The sequence below is a fragment of the Meles meles genome, chromosome 7 (assembly GCF_922984935.1).
Source record: "Meles meles chromosome 7, mMelMel3.1 paternal haplotype, whole genome shotgun sequence".
Lineage (NCBI taxonomy): Eukaryota > Metazoa > Chordata > Mammalia > Carnivora > Mustelidae > Meles > Meles meles.
Window position 1 is genome coordinate 140671622 of NC_060072.1, and position 15090 is coordinate 140686711.

A 15090-nucleotide genomic window follows, 5' to 3' on the forward strand; every position below is an offset into this window, starting at 1 on the left:
CTTATGAAGACCCTCCCCCAAACACCCTTGGTTTATTTCACTATGACGTGCGTATATAATGCTATATAGGGATATGTGGTATTTAGGTAAAAATGTTTAAAGTGCATCATTCAAGTGTTTCACTAATTTTATTTAATATTATCATCTCGTATGAGCCTGCGTCTCTGCAGTTATCTTCTGGAAAACTAGAGAAAATTAGTACCCCAGCCAACCTGCCAGGTTAAGATGAAACCTTCAAGTCAGTGAAGGGTTAATAGCCCCATTCACAGAGCAGAACTGCTCGGGTAAGGGACTTCTTCAGCATGTAATCCTGACAACACACTTTTTGACAATTTAAATGCATAAATATAGAAGCATGGTGTTCCCATAAAATTTCTGATACGAAAAAAATCAAGAGGAAAGCTCTAGTAGATCCTAAGAAATGAAAGTCGCTTCAAAAGCAAAATCATTTCAGAAATTGAAGGTTTGGGGTAGTTACGAACAAGAATGGGAAAACTGGAAAGTGCTTGATACATTAATTAGCTTTAAAATAGCTGCAGGGAAGATGTAATACTCCAGTTGCCTGAATGAATATGCCTCAGGTCATAAAATGAAATCTAGTCTGGACACGGAACCAACTTCCTTCCTTCAGACCAGAGCTGAAAGTGCCAGGTGATAGGAAGGAATGAGATACACTTTCTTAACATCCTCTGATTCGAGGAGGAGCTCCTTCCTGACCTTCACTGTTCCTTGCTCTGACTTCCCCTCCCTTCTCTTAGGCCTCTAGCCTGGTGGGATTGGGTCCTATTCTACCATTTCTTCAAGGCACCTAGATGTTTCTAGGTTAACTAGATGAAGTCTGCCCCCAGGGCAGCCAAGTTCATACATTTCTGTGGCAGCTAACGATTTATTTCCTATTAATCTGGAAGCTGGTTTTGTCACTTGAGAAATAGAACATGAGGGGCATGCTTTTGGAGGGTTCGGGGTCATCCTACACCTCGACCTATGATTTCTGTGTGATCCAAGAGTACAAAATTTCGAGCGCTAGGGTGCCAGGGAGTAGAGGAGGTGGTCTACAAAGCAGTCAGGAGCAGAGGCTTAGAAATATGAGAGACCAAGGTTGAAATTCTGAGTAACTGTGTGGCTGTTGTAAAGCCTCAGTTTTCTCAGTCCTAAAATGAGAATAATATAATTTTACCTGCTTAATAGAGTAGAGAGGATTAAATGAGGAAATGCACGAACAGGGTTTGGCACAATGCCTCGCACAAAGAAAGTGCACAAAAACTTTAAGTATTATTATTACTATAATACCGCGGCAGGAAAAGGTGAGTGCAAAATGTAATAAAATTAGCGAAGCCCTAGAAAGGGGAGTAGCTATAGCCAACACTGTTCAAAGCACTTACGTTTCCTAAGAGTCTTAGTGCAAAGAATGCACACTTGGGCACCAGACGATGACGTATCTATCTTTGTTATTTATAAAGCAGCTGTAGCAACGCAGGGTTTTACACAAAGAGATGCCAACCTGTGCGGTACTTATTAACCTGTGCAAATGGCTGTAGCTGCAGATTGTCCAAGCGTCAATCTATCAGACCACAAGTGTCCTCCTTCCCCTGGCTATTACTTTTTAGTGCTCTCAAAATGTAGTAGGAGGGTACTGCTAAGTGAGTGGTAAAAGCCAATAAATGCTTTGACACGTGAGTACAGTTGAGTGAGTTCATTCCCCGCCCCCCCTTAGACTTTCAACAAACCACATTGTTCTAACATCTGCACTGACTTAAAAGATCTTTGATAACAGGTATTTTCTAGACGTCTGTGTAATAAAATGGGATCCAAATGAGAAGAAAGGAATGAGATGAGTAGGAAACATTCATTCATTTAATAGGATTACTGGGCAGCTAATATACACCAGCTCTGGGAATTCAGTTCATATGCCGTGGGCCACTAACCCATAGCCCTCATAAGCTAATAGTTCAGGATTTTGTCCTTTGGTGTAAAAACCTACATGTAGATATGTGCAAATTAATGCGTGATCCCAGGACAGGTATTGCATAACAGAATTGAAACTTAAAAAAAAAAGTAAAGGAGGGCAAAGGTGATGAGAGGGGGGGTAGGGTGGGTTAAGGGATATTTTATATAGGCTGGTAAAGAAGGCCTTTCTGCCTTTTGCTCATCTACTGCGAGAAGGAAGACCATCTCGGCAATCAGACCGTGGACATTCCAGGAAATGTCGACACCGCTCTGAAGGGATGCATTGTTATTGTGAAGGGCCCCAGAGGAACCCTGCAGAGGGACTTCAGTCACATCAGTGTGGAACTCAGTCTTCTTAGAAAGAAAAAGAAGAGGCTCTGACTTGACAAATGGTGGAGAAATAATGCGAACAGTAGCCAGGCCTTTTCTATTTGTAGTCACGTACAGAGAGTGCTCATGGTTGCTGCACTGGACTTCGGTTACAAGATGAGGTCTGTGTGCGCTTGCTTCCCCCTCAAAGTTGTTATTTGGGAGAATATTCTCTTGCTGAAATCTGAAATTTCTTGGTGGAAAACCACATCCCAGGGTTTGGATGAAGCCAGGTGTTGCTCGTTCAGTATCTCAAGCCCAGAAAGATGAGTTAAATCTTGAAGGAAATGACACTGAACTTGTATCAAACTTAGCTGCTTTGATTTAGCAAGCCACCAAGTTAAAAAGCAAGGATATCAGGAAATTTGGGGGTAGTATCTATGCTTCTGAAAGAAGGAAGAGTTCCGCAAGCTAATGAATAAGATCTAGGTTGTCCACCCACAGAAATAGCAAGATGCCGGATGATTTTTCAGACCTATTTGCATCTTAAAGATGCAATAAAAGTTGTGTTGATTTGAGGCAGTAGAGAAGACCTTTTTGAGGGGGTGATATCAGACCAGGCTCAAATAACAAGTGTGTAAGAGAGAGGGGGAGAAAGGAGAGCACCTGAGCTGTCAGAAAAGCATTCCAGTCAAGGAAAGAGCAAGCGCGGGCTGCTGAGGCAGGATCCTGCTGGTGTTACTGAGAACCAGTAAGACAGCCCGCACAGCTGAGCAGATTTGCTGAGGACAGCATGGTAAAGGAGAGAGCTGAGCTGCGGAGAATGTGGGCTTTGTAGGACACAGTGAAAATAGAGATGTACCAGAGCCTTGGAGCCAAGAAGGTCTTTGAAGATAATATTCTTGGTAAAATAAGATGGATACCATTTTGGGAGGGAAGAGAGAAAATGGCACAGCTTCTTTTAAATAAACAGGCCCATCTGTAAAGATAAAACTCTACGATTTGGGAAGAGAAACTCAAATGCGTAACGAATAGAGCACCGGCACAAACACTGGAAATGGTCGAAAATAAAATACAACCAACGCTTGACAACATCCTACATGTTTGTTTTTCCATTTGTTGCCTGTGCTTTTGGTTCGCATCCATGAAATCATTACTAAGACTGATGTCACCATGTCCCCCTCCCTCCCCCTGTTTTCTTCCAGGAGTTTTACCACTTAAGGTCCTATGTTTAAGTCTTTAATCCATTTTGAATTATTGACTTTGGTGTGTGGTATAAGATAAAGGTCCAAAAACTTCCATGTAGCCAAGGAAACCACAGAGTGAAAAAGCAACCTATGGAACTGGAGAAAATATTTGCAAATCAGATTATTTGAGAAGCTAATTTCCAAAATATATCAAAAACTCCTACAACTTGGGATGCCTGGGTGGCTCAGTTACTTGTGTCCAGGTCATGGTCTCAGGGTCATGAGATCAAGGCCCACCCTAGGCTCTGCACTAGGCATGGAGCCTGCTTAAGATTCTCTTTCTCCCTCTCCTCCCGCCCCTTCACCCCACTCACTCTCTCTTTCTCAAAAAACAAAACAAAACAAAGAAATAAAAAAAAAACAACTCCTATAACTCAACAGCAAAAAAACTAACAACTAGATTTAAAAATGGGCTAACGACATGAATAGGCATTTCTCCAAAGATGACATACAGATGGCAACCAGGTACTGAAAAGACGCTCCATGACACTAGTCATCAGAGAAATGCAAGTCAAAACCACAATGAGCTATCGCTCACAAGTTTTAGGGTGGCTGTTCAATATTTCAAAAAAGACAGCAAGGGATGGCAAGGATGTGGAAAAGCTGGACCCTTGTACACAAGAGGTGAGAAGACAAAAGGCACGGCTACTATGGAAAACACTAAGGAGGTTCCTCAAAAAAATTAGAAATAAAACTACCATATGATCTAGCTATCCCCCTTCTGTGTACATATTCCAAAAGAACTGAAATCAGGTTTTTATAATGCCATTTGCCCTTTCAGGTTCACTGCAGCATTATTCAAATAGCCAAGATGTGAAAACAACCAAGATGTCCATTGATGGATGAGTGGATAGAGAAAATGTGTATACACACATGCATGTATCCACACACACATATATACACACACGAATATATACACACATACACACAATGGGATATTACTCACCCTCAAAAAGAGAGCCCTGTGGTATTGACAACATGGATGAACTTTGAGGACCTAATGTTAAGCAACATAAACCACTCACAGAAGGACAGATATGGCATGGTTTCATCGACTTGCGTTTTCTAAAAGAGTCAAAAACATAGGAGAGAGCAGAAGGGCGGTTGCCAGGGACAGTGGGGCGAGAGGGGGTTTGAGGGAGAGGAGGACTTGGCTAATTGCTAATCAAAGGGCACAAAGTTTCAGTTATGCAAGAGGAGTAACTTCTAGAGTTCTGCCATGCAACGCTGTGCCTGTGGTTAACAAAACTGTATTGGACTAAAAAGCGGTCAAGGGTGATCTGTGAGGACTCCTCTGTCCTTACTTTCTCTGACATTTGAAGCGACTGCTCTCCTTGCATTTTTTTAAATCTCCTCTGTTTTTAGCAATTTATCGGGGGAGGGGGCCAGATGTCTTTTAACTGAATTATGGGGCCTAGGGTCCGGTTTTTGCCTCATGTTGACCAACACTGTCTTCTTTATCACCCTCTTGTCCATTGGCTTTCTTCAAACCATCCTGGGACAGAGAAAAATCCCTTTTTATCAAGAAGGGGCTGGACACATAGTTATGCAAACCTTTGCAATTATAGAATTTTCCTCCTTCAGTTTATTAGTGTCATTACTCCATTTTCCCCCGATTCCCAAGCTTTGCCAAATATGTTCTGAGGTCGTGCTGCTCCTACAAGCATCATAAAGTTTGATTTGCTCTCTAGCGGAAGCACTCTGAAAATTGTAGAGTTATAATCCAATGTGATTTTTATTGTAAGTGTCATTATCATTACTGATCATTTAAGCAACTCCCACGATGCCCTCCCATCTTCTTGGATTTACAACTTGAAGTCTGCGGATCAGGGACTTCCTGGGCCTCATCTCATCTGGCCAGATGGAAGGCACATGCCTGGAACCGGAGAACAAGGGAAAGTGTGCAGGGGGGACCCCCAATATACTCCACCTCGGTCTTTTCTTGCTCTCAGGCTCTTGTGTTTCAATCACCTTTCCTCCCGGAAAATGTTGGCCAAACCTGGGGCCAGAGAATGAAGAGGAGAACTTCAAGGGCAGAAGACTGGATCTTGACAGTTGGAATATAGTTTCCAGGGTTTTCGAAATAAGAAGTCCAAATCCTAGAAATGGGGTATGAGGTAAACACCAACTGGGTCCTGCCAAGGAGCCCAAACTGGTTCCCAACTTCTCAAAACACATGAAATATGCTTACATATGACTCTCCTTGCTCCTGAATATTTTTGTGGGTTTCTTCACAGGCGTCAGAAATCCTGATACTGTTTGGAAACCAGCTTTACAACTGTCTCTTCCCATGCTCCTAACTTTTTCTCCTCTCTTCCTGTTCAGTTTGCAGGCTTGGCATGATAGCCTCCAAAAAAATCAGGAGATGTTGAGGCTGGCCAATTTCTTCCTGCCCCCTGCTTCCTAGACAGTTGGTAGATGTGGCTCTCATATCCCATTCATAAGCTACTATAATATTCCAAATTGTTGTTACTGCATTCTTGGCACATAGAATTTTGAGTTCTAATTCAATTATTCTGGATGCTGGTCAACTTGTAGCTGCCATTCTCCTAGCTCTTTATGTCTCGAAAATACACAAACCACAGCAGAGACCTAAGTGCTACTTGGGATGCTTCTGATCTTGCCTTCTTAATTTGCCACCAATCGAGGTCATCGACAAAGACAGAAATAGAAGCAGAAAATCTTGAGCTAACCTACTTTTTAACATAGCTTTTTAAAAGGAAGCAAATCCTGTCTGAGTCACATTTGATTGTTTTTCCCCCAAGACTAAAATGATCAGAGCAGCAAGACGGCAGTGAAATTGTTAAACTATGACAGGACTGGGTTTTGCCAAGCATTAGGCTAAAATTAGACATTTGGTTTTTGAATAACTGAACAGTGGTGTACAACCAGTGTCTTGGGAAGTCTGGAAATGTTTTGAGAGCAGTTGTTTTGTTTTGATTTTTGAGTCATGTAATTTCGATATGAGTCAAATATGATGATTTCACAGAAACATTTTTTGTAAATCTAGGATCAACTTCAAAAAAGAATCATCTAATGTACGACCTTGCTCTGAAAGGGGGGAGAAAAAACCCTTATACCTTCTTTAGTCCTTTCACTCCCATGTAATAGCCAAACAGCAGCTAAAACGGCAACATTTATCGAACACATTCACTGCCCTGGGCACTGGTTTTAACTCTTTATAGGCAAGGCATTTATTCCTGACGATAATCTGAGGAGATGGGGGCTGCCCACTTCTGCATGTTACGGGGAAAGCGTCTGAGCCCCGAGGAGTCAGACGTCATGTTCACGGCCGTATAGCTATGAAGGGGTGGAGGCAGAATTTGACCTGAATCCAATTCCGGGGCACACAGCAGTGAATGGACTGCCAAGCAGATAGTGATGTTCCTGAATAATAAACCCAGTGAAGACGACGTGCAAAATTCTTCTATTTTCCTTAAAAAAAAAAAAAAAAGAAAGAACTGTACAGTTTTCCCCCATAATTTCGGAAGGGAATGACATTCCGAAAAATGCTTTCTTTCCATTTCTGTGCTTTGGAGAATCTAAATCAACTGACTCCTAATCTTTAAGAATTTGTACATTTCACACCAGGAAAGACAGTCAAAGAAGGGAACATTTTATTCCCAAGTGACATTCTGGGTTTAACTCTCCTTTGCAACAGTTTTGTTTTGAAAGATCTCTGTGGCTTCATACGAACCAGCCAGATGTCAACGATGAGTCTACCATGTACAATATTCCCCGGAGACTAAAAATACCGCTTGCTGATAGAGTATCTGGAAATACCACGCGAACACCATCGGACCTGATGCATCGCTAAGTGTCTGTGTAAACGCCTTGGAAACAACAGATGTTCTGGGCTCCTGCTGTTCCCTCTGCATAACAAAATGACTTGTGGGGAGCTGACATTCCCTTCACTTTTCCTCCAACAGTTTCAGGAAGAACCGAGGAGTTTTCGTACTCACTTCGACTTCTGAAAGGAACATTAGACCCCGTGCAGGTCCTGGAATCCACCTGTGGTGACCGGCAGATTTCTGCAGGTGTTTGCCCGTGGGAAGCTGTCAAGAGTAGGTCCAAATCTGGGCAATGCTCCTGACAGAAGAAAATTAACCAGCGGGAACTTTCTAGGTACCAGAATATCTTTCCGGGACACAGATATGTAGGTGGAATCTGTAGTCAAAAATAACTCAGTGATGGGAACAGCAGAAAAGACGATAGCTGAGCCGTGCCAGCAGAAGAACAATTACCTGGAAAATGTTCTGTGAATGATGAGGCCTGACATACAGGATGTGACCCAGAAGAGGGACCCAAGGTTGTGAATAAACAGCATTTTGAGTTCCCTCAAGGGAAAATAGGGGACATCTCTGAAATTCAGATCCTAAAAGGCGGAGGGAAAATGACAGTCAATAGAAATGGATACGCAGCTGTGGTCTGAGCTTCGAGGTCAGCCATAAGGCTAGTGATCGTCAAAACCTTAGAGCCTCAAGCACTTTGCTCTGCCCAAAGCCTCGCTAGGTGCCCCGCGTTATCGGACCAGTCAGGAAGCTAGGACTAGAAAGTGGAACCAGGTCCTGAGCCCAGGAAAGAGGGTAGAAGTAAAAGGGGACAAAATTAAAGGCAATGTCAAGTTCTCCTCCCTGAGACTGAAGACATGAGAAAGGGGCAGGGTAAAAGAGCTTCAGGTAAGAATCACCAAGCCTGACATGAGATCAGACACGTTCACGTCACTGAGATAAATGTTGACACAAACAGCATCCGCAGCAAGCCCGTGATGTTCAGGAAAAGCACTCCCCCTCTGCCAGAAGTCACATTTTGGACTGGGCTCAGTAACTTACCAGCCATGTCACCTGGGGTGTGTCACTCACCAAACCCCAGCCGCTCTTCTTTATCTGCAAAACAATAGTGAAGGGACCTGCCTACCACTCTCTATGCAATTGCATTTATGGTATTGCTTGGTGTTTAGGAGGCACGCGGAAATGTCAGCTTAAAATGATAATCTAATATCTCTCAGTCACTTATGAAGATGTCTCATGATAACAAATTCAAGTCTAAGATCTCCATGAGTCTGATGTTGTTCCCATCGGGACAACGAAGGAAAACTGAAACTGAATGGTCAGTTTGTGGACCGGCATTAGAAATTAGGTCTTCCCAGTTCTGACCCCTAGATCTTTTTCATGGGGGTAAAATCAACCATTGAAATAAGGTATCCCAAGCCACACAAGGAGAAAAGAGGAGAGCGTGAGATTTCTGCTACCTGTTTTCCTACCCATGAACCCTAAACATGACCGGCGTTCTTCTCCACCATCTATCTACTGTTGATTACAAATGACTGACACCCGTTTTCAGATAAATATGTAAACAGTATTCTGGGCAACATGGGAAGATATTTGCGTCAGAACACTGCAAAATCACTATGTACTTTGCCTTTACAGTAAAAATGGAAGCTCAACTCTACTCAGTTCATGAGACTTGGACTAGGCAGGACCTAAGGTTTCTTTAAGACAGTCTCTTAATTTACTTACCATAGTCGAGAGGTAGGACTAGGGAAAGGAGCAATACAGCAAGAGTTTCTTCTCCTTTCACTAATAGTAAATTGCTGCCTATAATCCAATAGCCAGCGGGCATAGCTTAATGCACTAAGCTTCAGGTTTGCTATGCCTAGGCTGTTTAAAACCTTAAGTTCAAATCCCAGAAGACTCTGTATGACTCCTCATCTCCTTGAGTTTGATCAATTACATTTCATAGATTTTTATTATGTGAGAGACTCAAATAAGGCTTTATAACCCAAATCCGGTTTATCTTATGAGACTCAAAATACCCTGTACTTTTTATTTATCTAAATATTGAGTTCCAGGCTTACTGTCTCTTAACACCTTCCCAGCACTTAGCGAGGAAATTGTGTGAAAACTTTTAATTAGGATGAGAATATATATGAACTATATAATTTATATACGTAAACTTCCAGTACTGGTGAAAGAATGGAGGAAGGCGATCCAGTCCATGAAGCAAAGACGAATCCAATATCGTACGTGATATTAACCGCCATTTATTGAATGACTATTACGTGCTTCGCACTTAATGGGAATTACCTCATTGAATATTCATGGGTCCCCTATAAGATATTTTTATACCCAGTTTACAGAGGCTTCCAAATGCTCCATCCAAAGCCATTTGAGCTGAAAAAGGAGAATTGGATTTAAACACAAGTGTGTTTGATCCCACATCGTTGACGTTCCATTTACATACACTGCCCTACAACCACCGCATGTCGACACAGAAAGTAACAACAAAGTGTACGGAAGGCACCAAAAATTGGAGCTGTAACGGGAAAGCCCAAACCAAGAAGACAGCAGGACCCAGGGACTCAAGAAGGGGACCTGAGTCAAACTGTCATAATTCTACATCAAGACTATCTTTAAAGAGCTGATGACTGATCGTCCCACTCACACCACGCCTCATCCACATGTTGAGTAGGCAGGCTTGTGGACACGGACCCTAGAAGAGCCCAGCGTGGGCGGCTGCCAGGGTGTAATGGCCTTTAAAAATGTCACAGGCGAAAGTTCTTACACTCAGTGGAATGTGCACTCTGCTCAGATGGCATGGCCTGGGGAGCTGGGGCCCCAGAATTCACATCCCATCTGGGAGCATGTTCTGTTGTCTTCTGTCCTGTCTTGTCATCTCCCTAGAGTTCTGTATTCTTTGTGAGGAAAGAAACTCTCTATCCTCCGTTCACAGCCTTCCATCACATGGCCATTCTGTTGTAACTGAATCCGGAGTGAAGCCACGGGCAAAGTCAGCTGTGCCTCAGGTTTTCTGGGATGGCTGACTCAATGGGTGCCACTACTTCATGCCATCCAGTCAGGAACAAGAACAGGTCAAAAACGGGGGGTGGGAGTGGAAATAACCGTATCAATTCGAGACACGTTAGACCTGAGTTTCTTGAAGATCATCCAGGGGAGATGTATGCTAGAAAACTGGATATAGAGTCTCCGGTAGATGGGAAGTTCAGAAGTGGCAACCCAGATGGGGAATCACTGATATTGAGGAGACACATCAAACCATAGAGGATGAGCTCATCCAAGGAGAGAATATATAAAAAGAAGAGTAATGGGTCAACACTGGGAAATAAAAAAAGAGAAAAAGAGAGAGACAGAGACAGAGATAGAGAGGCAGAGACAGAAACAGAAGAGAATAGGAGGATAATCATAGAAATCAGAGAACCAGGAAAGAACAGTAACGGGGAATCATATGTAAAGGGCAGCATTTCTCAAAGGGTATCCCTAGTTTTATAGTAAGATAAGCTTTACAGATTAAAGTGAAACTGCCTTGCTAATTTGTGGCATGAATCTTTAAAGAGGATTATATAGAGAGAGCTTTCTAAAAATATCTGACCACAGAACTCTTCCTTTTACATAAAACCTATGGCCATCCTTCAAAACTCAGGTCCCCTAGAGCACACTTTGGGAAAACCTAGAGTGAGTTTCCCTAAACAAGAAATCATGACCTCAGTACAGAGAGAGAGCCAATATGTAAGTATTCGATAAAGGCTACCTTTTGACAGTTAGCAAGGCATCGGTTCCCTTTCCCGGAGCAGTTTTGGGGAAGCAGTAAGGACACAGGTGAGGCAGCAAAGGACTGAATAATAAGAAGGAAGAATGCAAAAACAGCGCACGTTGCTTACTCCCGCCAGAGACTTGGGTTTGAAAGGCAAGACACAGAAGATATAGGCACTAGCATGCAGCTTCAACAGGACATTTAAGGATGGATGAGATTTGTGCACATTCATAGGCTGCAAGGAAAAAGGAGAGAGAGAGAAAAACCACAAACATGTGGGCTGAGAGAGTGGGTAGAAGGGGTAGGTGTGGGGACAAGGCACCGAAGACGCAGATAGGAACCAGATGGAAGAGGGATGGTGGAGTTTGCACATACAAATAAAGTAGCCAGCCACAAGAACACGGAGAAGGAGGCGCTCAGGACAGATGGAAAAGACTGGGCAAGGCTCCTTGCAAGAGGCAGCCTTTGACCTGGACCTGGAAGGAGCAGCAGAGAAGTGGAGAAGACAGCCATGCCAGAAATGCAAGCCATTCCAAAGGGCCAGGAGCCAGAAGAAGAGATATGAAGACCCTGAAGAACGGAGTGTGCCCAAGATAGGACATCTGCGATCTGCATCCCAGGCCTCTTCCTTCTAAGCTCATTGCCTTTCTGTTGGATGTCACTGATTCCATGTAAGAGGATGTCTAATTCACCACAGGGTCCTTAACAATGGCATGCCCATCCACCTGTCGATTTGTAATTGGGGGCCCTATTTTACAATTTGATTCCCGATACCTGAAGTCACACAACCCAAATTTTCTACTAAAAATAAGAGTAAAGAAATACCCAGTTTACTCTCAGTGGGTTGAAGAGTATAAATAAACAAGCTGAGCCCAAACCACAATCTTGTGGGTAAAAAAAAAAAAAAATTACATGTTCGTTTTGCTAATCTGGAACTAAGAGTTCAGTCAGGCAATTTATGCAAGACCAGAATCTGGAAAGAGGAGTGTATAATAGATCTGAACAAGATTCTATTTTCCAGGGGCGCCTGGGTAGCTCAGTGGGTTAAGGCCTCTGCCTTCGGCTCAGGTCATGATCCCAGGATCCTGGGATCGAGCCCCACATCGGGCTCTCTGCTCTGCGGGGAGCCTGCTTCCTCCTCTCTCTCTGCCTGCCTCTCTGCCTGCCTCTCTGCCTAGTTGTGATTTCTCTCTGTCAAAAAAAAAAAAAAAAGATTCTATTTTCCACCTTGTTGGAACTACATCTTTTTCTAGACAAGAAGATGGGAGTTGTTCTTGGTGATTACTGTTTACCACTTACAGGTATGAAATAATCAGTATTTTTTGTAATCATCTTAAAAACGATTATTTTAAAAGGCTTTTCTTGCCTGTGCAATTCAAAGCAAGAACTTACTAAGTTATCTCTAACTTTTGGAGAAAGTGGGCTTGGGTGTACTCAGAAGACATTTCTGCAGAACATTTTTTGCTCTACACAGACTGCATGAACAGAAGCCTCTCAGCTGTTTTTCTCTACAATATTTCAACTTTTAATCTAACGCTCTGTTAAGAAATAATAACAGACACTTCTCCAAAAAAGACATACAATGGCTAGCAGACACATGCAAAAATGCTCAACATCACTGGCCAACAGGGAAATACAAATCAAACCACAATGAGATACCACCTTACAGCAGTTAGAATGGCAAAAATTAGCCAAACAGGAAACAACAAACATTGGCGAGGATGCGGAGAAAGGGGAACCCTCTTACACTGTTGGTGGGAACGCAAGCTGGTGCAGCCACTCTGGAAAGCAGTGTGGAGGTTCCTCAAGATGTTAAGAACAACTACCCAGCAACTGCACTAGTAGATAATTACCGTAAAGATACAGACGTAGTGAAAAGAAGGGGCACGTGCACCTCAATATTCATAGCAGCACTGTCCACAGGAGCCAAACTGTGGGAGGAGCCGAGATGCCCTTCAACAGTTGAGTGGATAAAGAAGATGTGGTCCATATATACAATGGAGTATTACTCAGCCATCAGAAAGGATCAATACCCACCATTCGCACTGACATGGATGGAACTGGAGGGAATTACATTAAGTGAAGTAAGCCAAGCAGAGGACAATTGTCATATGGTTTCACTCATGTGTGGAACATAAGGAATGGCACGGAGGTCCATCCAAGAAGGAGGGGGGAACCCAAAGGGGGATAAATCAGAGAGGGAGATGAGCCATGAGAGACTATGGACCCCGAGAAACAATCTGGGGGTTTCAGAAGGGAGGAGGGTTGGGGGAGGGGGTAACAGGGGGATGGGTATTAGGAAGGGTATGTGCTGTGATGTAACTAATGGATCATTGAACACTAATCAAAAACCAACGATATACTACACAGTGGCTAAACTGAACATAATTATAAAAAAGAAGTAATAACAGAAATGGACATTACCCATTCTAAAAGTGTAGTTTTATCAGAAGGCTGCCTGGCTCTGCTCCTTGAGGAGGCCTCACTGTTAGTCTACACAGTTGCTGAGGGAGGTTGCTCCTCATCCCGAACTAGTGTTTAAACAACAATTATTAAGTGGCAAGTTGGTAACTTAAGACACCAGCACCACCAATATCCCACTGAAAACAGGACCATTAAATATACATATCTTTAATTGCTACAGATAATTCACTTACCTGAGGACCAACACTGCCATTTCTGTGGGGAACCTTCCATACAGATCTCAAGTAACCGCGTGTTACTTCAGAGGTATAGGGCACGCGTATGTATTTGATACGTCTTCTGAGGCAAGGAAGTAGAGACCATTTCTCCCTTTTTGTAGAGTGGGTTAGTGAACACATGACCATGCGTGCTTACGAGTGTGTGTGTGTGTGTGTGTGTGTGTGTGTGTGTGTTGTAAGAGACTGAGAGACTCAGAGCCCGTATTCAATACTGCATGAGTTTTTGAATGTGTAGCAAAACAGGGATGTTTGTCTTTTGCTCATTAGTATGTAAACTAGAGGGACAGACTGGTTGATCTACAGGCAATTATTTGCTCTACTTAATGCCTAAGTCTCCATTTCACATAAGAAAATGCACCTTCTTCAAATCCTGGAAGCTCTGGTGAGTCGCGGTCCACAGACACCTCCTTGTTTCTCTCTCTCCTTCATGCCCACCCTTGCCTGTGACTTATTGGAATTTAATCCATGCCTTTTGGGGTTTGCCCAAGTCCCACGTTCTGAAATAGCCCCTGGATACTTCTGTACAATCATAGTCCCAACCTCAGCCATCCAGTCTTCCTCTCAGAGAAATCAAGGTCTTTGTTAATCCCATGTTTGTATTATTAGATTCAGTTAAAGTAGTCTCATTCCAAACAAGAAAAGAAAAGAAGGTCTTTTAGACCTTAGAGTCATTACCTCATTACGAATTTTACCTCCAGTCATTAGAAGTGTATCTCTTTAACCATCACAAAAAGAAATTCTATCAGTGATAATAATGGCCCAGACCTTTCGTCTGGAATCTTCCCAAGAAAATACTGCACATCAAGCAACTGTCCCACACTGAGCCTGAGTGTCTTTTACCACTTCTTGCCCAAAATCCATTGATACGGTGTCATTTTTGTTACACATTATTTTCAGCCCAAAAGAACAGAGCGGAGTACGATACAATTAGAACACAATGCACAGGCAGCAGCAAATTATCTAAAAGACTCCCGCTCCCTGGGCACCCCACCCCAAACAGCACAAAATAGACAGTACGTGCTGAGTTTTGGAAATCATAACTCCTCATTTCTCCATTTAGCCATCAGAAGAGACACAAAGCAAATTATTTACATAGTTTAAAATACAGCATGATATATGTATATATGTATATTTAACTTTGAGAACATCGCTACGTGGCAGCTGGTATTCTAAACATCATTATGCATTCCACCCAGTGCAATGGAATACAGATTATTTATAAAATGAAAAATTAGGTGCTCCACATTTAAGGGCCACGATTTTTTTCTAGGTCAAAAGAATGAAAGTTTTAGCAATCCTTAAAAAAAATTTAAAAAAGATGCACCGCCAGTTCT

At 42.7% G+C, this 15090-nt stretch overlaps 1 protein-coding gene and 1 pseudogene across 2 annotated transcripts in view; one reads left to right on the forward strand and one right to left on the reverse strand.

Annotated features, from left to right (window-relative positions):
* The window catches only part of CELF2 (CUGBP Elav-like family member 2), an 829878-nt gene that overhangs the window by 339270 nt on the left and 475518 nt on the right, over positions 1-15090 (reverse strand). The window lies entirely within an intron of this gene.
* Positions 936-2738, forward strand: LOC123946527 (annotated as a pseudogene).